Source organism: Pelodiscus sinensis, chromosome 30, assembly GCF_052426305.1.
Source record: "Pelodiscus sinensis isolate ZL-2025 chromosome 30, ASM5242630v1, whole genome shotgun sequence".
In the NCBI taxonomy this organism is placed as follows: Eukaryota; Metazoa; Chordata; order Testudines; family Trionychidae; genus Pelodiscus; species Pelodiscus sinensis.
In genome coordinates this window covers 2,341,246-2,350,827 of record NC_143081.1, presented here as the reverse complement: position 1 = coordinate 2,350,827, position 9,582 = coordinate 2,341,246, and positions in this window count along the sequence as shown.

The following is a 9,582-nucleotide window of genomic DNA, read 5'->3' as shown; positions in this document are numbered from 1 at the left end:
CCCTAATGGTCCCCTCCAGCAGGAAGGGGTCTGCTTCAAGGTGTATGTTTGCTTCAAGGTGTATGTTTCCTCCATGTGTCCGCTCCAAGGTGTCCACTTCAAGATGTTCATTTACTTCAAGGTATGTACTTCAAGGTGTCCACTTCACGGTGTTTGTTTGCTCCAAGGTGTCCACATCAAGAGGTTTTCTTCAAGATGTTTGTTTGCTTCAAGGTGTCTGGTCTTAGGTGTCCCCTTCAAGGTGTGCGCTTCAAGAGACCGTCTACCTGTGGCTACAGCCAGAGTATCTGTGTCAAGCACGTCATGTTGCATCCTCTCCTCCGGAACCTCTGAGGGAGTTTCTGGCTGCACTTTTCCCCACTCGATCAACCTGCCTTGCCTCACGAAGATCTGGCACCTTCTCATCAACCTCCCGGTGTTGGCCTAGCCGGCCAGCCCTCAAACCAGAAGGGGAGCACGCTGGAGGGGTCGCCCTGTAAATTTCGGGCTCCTCTCCCCTTCCCCGTCTCCAGGGAAAGTTCTTCGGGGCAGTGTCCCCTGACCTCAGACACTGTTGGGGTACTGGGGGAATCTCTGATCGGTGCCTCTTCGATCTTCTCCTGGTTCACTCATTTCTGGTCCTACCTCGTCACGGACCGGTGGAGTGAAATGCTTTGCTTAGTCCTGCTCCTCCTCCGTCAGGGACTTGGTCACCTACATTGGCCTCACACGGCCCCAGCTATGAGCCTTCTGGTTCCCAAACTTTCTGACAACGGTCGCTCTGGTGACACTTCATCTGACCTCTGTCAGAGGCTGGGAAATGCTCCCATGGGCAGGCTCTCCAGAGCTGGGACGGGGAGATGTTAGGTCAGCTAATCAATACCTTGCCAGGCGGGGCCCTGGCACTGGGGGCATCCCAGTGTCTCCTGTCCTGCCTCCAGAGGCATGGGTGTTTGGGGGCACCGGAGAGGGGGATGGGTGAGGTTTGATGAACTCCGTGGCACCTGCTGAGTTTGAGAGCTGGGACCTCTGCTTGTTCTCGGCTCTTCTGCGGTTTCCCTGCTGCAGCGCTGGGTCGAAACGAACATGACGCCTGCTCATTTCCTTTTTCTTGTAGAGGCTGCTCGAGTGGTTAGAACCGAGGGCGGTGGGTCTGCAGGCCAAGACTCCTGGGTTCTTTCCCTGGCCCAGAGAAAGGAGTGAGGTTTAGTGGTTGGAGCAGAGAGGGTGAGGGCCAGGTCTCCTGGGTTCTTTCCCTGGCCCGGAGAAAGGAGTGAGGTTTAGTGGTTGGAGCAGAGAGGGTGAGGGCCAGGTCTCCTGGGTTCTCTTCCCTGGTCGGGAAGGTGAGTGGGGGATGGTGGTTAGAGGAGGAGGGCTGGAAGTCAGGACTCCTGAGTTCTCTCCCTGGCTCTGGGAGGGCAGTGGGGGCTACAGGTTAGAGCTGGAGGGCTGGGAGCCAGGATTCCTGGGTTCTTTCCCCAGCTGTGGGATGGGGGTGGTGTCTGTGTGTGAGAGGGGTATGGGACAGCAAGCCAGAACTCCTGGGTTCCCTCCCCAGCTCTGGAAGGGTAGCGGGGTTTAGTGGTGAGAGAGGAGGGGCTAAGGGCCAGGATTGCTGGGTTCCCTCCTGAACTGTGGAAGGGTAGTGGGGTTTAGTGGTGAGAGCTGGCAGCCAGGACTCTTGGGCCCTCTCTCTGGCTCTCACAAGGAAGTGGAGTTTAGTGGTTAGAGGGGAGGAGCTGGGGGCCAGGACTCCTGGGTTCTCTCCCCTGCTCTGGAAGGAGAGGGGGGGCTAGTGGTTAGAGCCGGGCGGGGGCTGGGTGTCAGGACTGGGGTTTGTGCAGGGAACCGGTTCCTCATTTCTGCTGCTATCAGCAGGGGGCCTCCCTGGTGGCTGCGCACCGCGGTTTGTCACTCTCGGAAACCCGCTTTGCGCGTCAGCCACAGCCTGAGCATGGCCCTCGTGCAGAACCGCCAGGCGTGAAGCCGCCCCCCCCCGTGGTTCCACTCAGATGCCTGGGGGGGAAGCCCCCTGCACCTGCTGTTATGCAAGCAGCGCCTCCTCCTGGCTCCCTGGAGCATAGCAGCTGCCTGGCACCCTGGCGCCCCCGCTGGTGTCTCTTGGCCGGGTGGCACCATTGAGCTCCTCCCCCTTTGGGGTGGGTAGGTAACAGAACAGGGACAGGCAGGTTCCTCCTGGCTGCAACCTCCCTGGGGGTCAGCTCCCAGCTCCTCCAGCCTGACATGGGACCTCCCAGAGTGGCTCCGGGAGATGCTAAACCAGGTCCCCACATCTGGGGGCCTTTCAGGCTCCTGGCCTATCCCCTCACGCCGGCTGCTGATACGTCCGTGTGTTCATGGCTCTGTGGGGACCGGCTGCTTCCTCCCTCCAGCCCTTATCAGGTGGAAAAACACACGCCACGGAGCAGTTTCTATCACTTCCTCTCGTGGAGATGAAGAGATGCGATAGCTGTTATGGGGATGAACGATGAAATGAAGCAGCAGCAGATTTAAAACACACCGAGGGAAGTTTTTACTTCATGCAGCGCTCAGTCAACCTGTGGAACTCCTTGCCAGAGGAGGCAGTGAAGGCCAGGACTTCCACAGGGTTCAAAAAAGAGCTCGATGGATTCATGGAGGTTAGGTCCATCAATGGCCATTAGCCAGGATGGGTACGGAGGGTGTCAGAGGCTGGAAATGGGTGACGGGGAGGGATCGCATGATGAGTCCCTATTGTGTTCCCTTCCTCTGGGGCACTTGGCATCAGCTATTGTGAGCAGACAGGGCACTGGGCTAGCTGGACCTTTGGTCTAACCCCATCTGGCCATGAACAGACAGACAGATTGATACAACGGGGATAGGCAGGCAGCTGGGTGGGTAGGTATGGGGAAGGATGGACAGAGAGAGAGGCGGGAACTTGGACGTTTTCTCCCCCACCTTCCATGGAAAATTCCCTGGGTGGACCCTCCCCGTTGGGGTGATCACATGACTTCCAAAGACCAATCACTACGTCAACTTAAAGGAGAAAGGGGGCTGTTTACCGGGGATCACCCAGTCTGTCAGGGAAACACCCCAGATGGCTTCCCTGTGCACATGTCAAGCCAGAAGCCATTCCAGACTCCGTATCTCTAGCGTGTCACACGTGAGCGACACTGGCCGAAAGTACGAATCGATGGCACTATTCACGTTGACAGGTTCCCGGGGGAGGTTATCCAAAGCCTTGTGGAGTTATGCGTATTTGTGTCCACACAACAATGTCGTCCTGGTCGTTCTTGGGGGCAGGGCAAGGAAAGAGACGGTGGATCGTGGTCACGGGGCAAATGGGAATCTCCGTGTCATGTGAGGGATTGCGGCTCACCACGCTCGGACCGGAGGACAGGGAACCCAAGCCACAGCGAGGACAAGGAGGTCACTAACGGCAGTTTCACAATGACCAGAAAATGTCAGAGTCTTTCCCTCTGGAGATGTGAAGATTGAACCCAGGTTGGAAGGTCGGGGCCCAGTGGAAGGGTCTGGCTGGTGGGGCAGAGGGAAGTCTCGGCTGGGGCGCCCCCTCCGGTTACAGAATCTCTCCCGTAGGGTTCAAAGTGGAGGCTGGGCCAGTCTCTATCGGCCCAGGAAATGGGCGCCCTGCACACCACACTGCGGTGTCTCTCCAGCCCCTGAGCTGAGCGGTGACCACACCTGAGCCTGCGGCTTCCTCTGCTCTCAGAACGGAGGTGACGGTTCCCCTCCCTGGGCGCAGCTGGTGGCTGCTGAGAAGCCAGCTCCCTGCCCAGAGCGACCGGCTCAGCATGGCGCTGCCTCTGCCGGGTGAGTGCCCACCTCGGCTCCCTGCCCCTCTGTGTCTGTCTGGAGACTCCCCCAGCCCTGCCCTGTGTCCCCATCCCCTCCCCAGAGCCCTCACCCCCTCTCTGCTCTTCTCTTCCAGCCTCGCTCCAGAGTCTCCCCAGGCCGGTGTCCCCCGCAGGTAACGAGGTCTCCTGGGATGCTGGCGGTGGGCGGGGGAGGGGAGAGGGGTCCTGGTAGCGGGGCTGGGGTCCTGCTCCTCTCACACCAGGGTGCTGGGAATTGCAAGGAAGGGGGCAGCATCCATGGGGGTGGAAGAGCGACTCCCCTTGCTGGGAGGGTCTGTTGGGTGGGTCCCAGCCACGGCCACAGGGGGGGGAGCTGTTCCTATCCCCATGGGTGCTACCCAGCCCCTCACGGCCAGAGAGAACGAGGGCTGGGCAGGCCATGGAGACAGAGCTCCCCGTTCCCCTTGTCTCTGAGTGCCCCGGGTGTGGTCCATTCAGATGCGGCGGTGGGGGCTCTGTGTGTGGTCTCCCTGCCCCAGCTCTGGGCTCCCACAAAGGGCTCGGGGGCACAGACCCAGCCTTGCCCAGCAGGGCAGTAACAGCAGGTGCTGCAGAAACCCCAGAGGAAACGTGATGGGTTGAAAAACTCCCCCCTCCGTCTGTCCCCCCCCCCCCCACACACACACATCTGCTGGAGCTTCCTCATTTCTGCTCAGTGCCTGCTCGCCGCTGCTGGGCAGGTCGGCTGATCGGCTCCACTTGTCCAGGCACAGTCTGGATCTGCTGGACACGGGCGGTAGAGCAGCTCCTGGGGGCAGCAGGCTGTGGGGCGGAGCTGGAATGTGCCCGGCCCCGTGAGGGATGAGTCCATCTTGTTGTGGGAGTTTAAGCCATTTGGCATAACAAAGAACCAACCTTGGAGCAGAACACAAATAAATGTCTGGTACCGTGAGCATCTGTGGGCTTCCGATGAGATGAGGAGGAGTGGGGGGAAGAAGGGAGAGAGGGTAGAAAAAACTACGTGGAAACAAGTGAGGGATGGGGCAGGCACAGGCTGGGGGGCGGGGAACATGCAGGCTGGGGGCGGGGCAGGGGCAGGGTAGGGGTGGGGCAGGAGGAGACTGGATGCTGATGGCAGGGCCCCTCGCACCAGCAGAACGTCACAGTGGCTTAGCCAGGTCCCAGCTGGGTCATTTCCTGGCTTCAGCTGCTTACGCCTCCCAGTCTTGTGACTCGAGTGCTGGGTGTCCCGACAGGCCGTCCTATGGGCCTGACCCCCCAGGATCACTGAGGGGCTGGTTCATCCTCTGCCTTGGGGTGAGGGGGGAACATCAGAGACCCTGGTTCCCTCCTGGCCCTGCCTTCCAGCCCTGCTTCTCCCAAGGGCCCTCAGCTCCTCCCGCTGGGTTCTGGGTCACCTGTACAGGGCTCAGTGCATCCACCCTGGCACCCTCCAATGGTGCAGCTGCCGAACTTTGGCAGGGCCCAGAGCTGAGCAGAGGGGCTGGGCTGCAAGGGATAAAGGGGGGACTGGGAGCATTTCTGGATGGGACTGGCAGAGGGGTGGGAGGTGTCTGTTTACATGAGTCTAAAGAGAGTTCTCTGCTTCCTCTCTCTTCCTTATAGCCCAGCCGTCTGCCCCCAAACTCACTGTGAGCCCACCACACCGCGTCTTCCTACGGGGGGATCTGTGACCCTGACGTGCTCAGCTCCCAGCACCGACACCGTGTCCAGGATCCGGTTCTTTAGGGGTGGCCAGAGAATCCACTCCGGAGAGTTCCAGCAGTTTCAGCACAGTGGCAGATGGCTTCAGCTGTCGCGAGTGTCGGACTCACAGGCCAGAGAGTACAGCTGTGGTTACTGGGAGACAGAGTCTGGGTGAGAGATCCCGTCAGAGAGGAGCCGACCCGTCTCCATCGCAGTGACTGGTGAGACCTGCTGTCTCCTGCTCTTTCCTGGCCCCAGGGTCCGGTGTCTCTCCCGCATGCACTGAGCGATACAGCCAAGTCACTCAGCTCCAGACAGGGTCCCCATGGGGTCAGTTTTACCCCCGTGTCTGGTCAGCATCAGTCCCTGTGTCCCTGGAGCACCTGGTACTGAGCGAGACAGCTCAGTCACTCAACCCCAGACAGGGTCACTAGAGTTCAGTTTTGGGACCAGCTCTGTTCAATATCTTCACCAACTATTTAGATATTGACATGGAAAGTACGCTTATTAAGTTTGCAGATGATACCAAGCTGGGAGGGGTTGCGACTGCTCTGGAGGAGAGGGTCAGAATTCAAAATGATCTGGACAAATTGGAGAAATGGTCTGAGGTAAACAGGATGAGGTTTAATAAAGACAAATGCAAAGTGCTCCACTTAGGAAGGAACAATCAGTTTCACACCTACAGAATGGGAAGCGACTGTCTAGGAAGGAGCATGGCGGAAAGGGATCTAGGGGTCATAGTGGACCACAAGCTGAATATGAGTCAACAGTGCGATGCTGTTGCAAAAATAGCAAACGTGATTCTAGGTTGTATCATCAGGTGTGTTGTGAGCAAGACATGAGAAGTCATTCTTCCGCTCTACTCTGTGCTGCTAAGGCCTCAGTTGGAGGATTGTGTCCAGTTCTGGGCACTGCATTTCAAGAAAAATGTGGAGAAATTGGAGCGGGTCCAGAGAAGAGCAACAAGAATGATTAAAGGTCTAGAGAACATGACCTATGAAGGAAGGCTGAAGGAACTGGGTTTGTTAAGTTTATAAAAGAGAAGATTGAGGGGACATGATAGCAGTGTTCAGGTATCTAAAAGGGTGTCATAAGGAGGAGGGAGAAAACTTGTTCATCTTGGCTTCTGAGGATAGAACAAGAAACAGTGTGTGTCAGAGCCTTAGGCAGCAGCATCTGCAAGCAACTGCTCACCTAGGGTGTGTCTAGACTACAGGGTTTCGTCGACAAAAGTGGACTTTTGTCAACAAAACTATATCTGCGTCTACACTGCCGCTGAGTTCTGTCGACATAACGTCACCAGAACTAAGCAGTTTTGTTGACGGCTGTAAACCTCATTCTTCGAGGAATAATGCCTTTTGTCGAGAGAGTTCTGTCGACAGAAGGCGTTATTGCATCTATACTGTCCTTTCCGTCTACACTGTCATGTCGACAAAATGGCTTGCTTTGTCGACAGAACTGGCTATAGTCTAGTCGCTCGTTGTCGACAGAAACTTTGTCGACAGTATCTGTCGAAACAACCTCTGTCGACAAAAGTCTGTAGTCTAGACGTACCCCTAATGCCCTGCCTGAACTGGTCCTGGGTGGCCTTAAATGTGAGAGAGCGTCCAATCAGTGTGTACGCTCTGTTTCGAAATAGCACATCGCTATTTCATTGCGCTTTTTATGTATAGACGCGCTGTTTTGAAATAAGCTTTTCAGGAAAACCTCTTCTGGAAAACCTTATGCCAGAAGAAGCTTTCAGTGTAGATGTACCCTAAAATGTAGGGTTGAGAGGGGACCTCAAGAGCTCATGAGTTCGGGCTTCCTCTGCCTGTGGTAGTGTAACTTCAACCTGAAACAACCCAAGGGGTGTCTGGCTTATGATGGAGGTTTCCCAATAGCTCCAGGTCACCTGGTGCAGAGCTTCTCTGACCTTAGAGGTAGAACATTTCTTGTAAAGCCTCAACTAAATCTCCCTTGCCACAGACTACACCCATTCTGCCTTACCTCAGTGGACTTAGAGAAGGGTTGACCAACTGCCCTCTTTATAACATTGGCTTAGCAGTTGGCTCTCATGTCCCCCATTAGCCGTGTCATCTCCAGACCGAGCATGCTCTGCTCTGGACCCTCCCCAATTTGCCCCCATGTTCCTTAATGTGGGATTCGCAGAACTGGACACACAACTCCAGCTGTAGCCTCCCCAGTGCAGAGTAGAGCAGGACAATTATCTCCCAGGTCTCTTCCTGTTCAGACAACCAAGAATGTCAGTAGCCTCTTTCTCATCAGCTCCGCTCCCCCTCACATTTCTCTTTTCTCCCCCAACAGGAGTCACCTACGCGCTCTTAGTTCTCCAAACTTCACAGGCCCACATGACCCAGTCGAAAAACAGTCAAATCTGCTGAAGGTCAACATGTTGTAGTCAGCAAGAGCAAGTCTAAGGTCCGACGCTGGGTTCTCAAAGCACAAAGGATGCTACACAGGTATCTGTCAAACACAAGTAGTTTATTTCCTGACAGCTAACAGCTGTGCCCCATAACTGGAAGAACAATATAACAAAGAAGCGGCATATCTTATAACCCTTCCTGCAAGCCTGGAACCCCCTGTGGGCTGCAGACAAAGTGGGAGGTTGTCTCGGCTTCCGAGGCGCCGGTACCCAAAGTCCGTCGGTGAGGTCCAATTTGCTAGGCTTTGAGGCAGCCTTAAATACAGTTTTTCCTGCCTTGTTTTGCAGCTTGGAAAGTTACTCATTACATGCTGATGTAGGGCTTAGCTGTTAGTTATCGATCTGGTTCTGATCTAGTTCTACTTGTTCTTTGGCCTTTTTTACGTGATCAGTTCGTTAGGGTATGCGTTCTTGCCCTTTACCCTTATCTTATACTTGTTCTTGCTATACTAGCAACAATGTTTATCTTAAATGATGTATGTTCCCAAAGACTTGCTTCTGGCTCATCAGTAGTAGGGAAAGGAGAGGGGGGAATAGGAAAGGGGGCAGAAGGCAGCCCTCACCACCCCTAAACTAGCACATACAAAGTTTATTCCGCAATTGACTCCTACATTTCACTCCTGGGTGGTGTGGCATGCACCATACCCTGATATATCCATTCTAGGGTGTCAGTTATTCCAGGATGACCTGGTGTTTTACTTGTTGAGCCAGTAGTGTCATACGGAAGGCCAGACGCCTTACATAACAAGCTAACACGCTAGTAATAATACAAATAGCTACAAAACCTAATAATACAATAACAATAGGATGGAGGGGATTATATGGAGACTGGATGCTTTCAATGTCCTATTTAGCCCTGGTTTTGCAACAACTTGGTGGTGGAAAGTCACGTTGTGGGAAGCACCGAGGGCATGGATGTCTTGATGAGTTTGCACCTCCTGTGGTGTTGAACCATACACACCAATGGACGCCGTAGTCAGCGGTGATGTTTTCTTGCTTGGTCCAAGGTCCCGACTGGGTACTGGCATTCCAGGACTGCAGGGTCAGGCGTTCAGACACGAATCCCCCCTGCATGAACGGGGGGCACGATCCATTCAGCCAGGTCTGGGAGGATCTTTCCACCTTGGAAGTGGATTGCCACCATCCCGAAGGGTTAACTGACAGCACACTTGGAATCAGGAGCACCCATCGTATCAACTGCATGCCGGAGGGCTAGTCTCATTTACGCAAGCGCGCCTGAGGAAAACATTCCAAAGTAACATCGTTAGCAGGGAGGACCCACCACGTAGCCCCTGGGTGATGGTTTCTGGAAGCTGTGCTATTAACTCATGCAAGTGGGAAACCCCTGAGGGTCCAGGCGTAGCTCTCTCCTTGATGTACCTCCTCCACTTTAACAGAGTGCTGGCCATAGCTCGACCTGACCAGGGAACAGCTGTATCTTGCACCCAGCTCATGATAGGGAGCTCGGGGCGCAGCAACACCTGCCAGTCCTGAGTGGCATGCTCAGTATCTAATAATGCCAGATAATAAGCCAGCACCTGCTTCTCAAAGGGAGTGTAATTAGCACTGGCCCTTGTCAGAGTCTTGCTCCGAAATCCTAAAGGGACCCAATGCCCTATTCTATTCCTAAAGGCGAGGAATAGGAAAGGGGGGAGAATGCAGGCCTCGCCACCC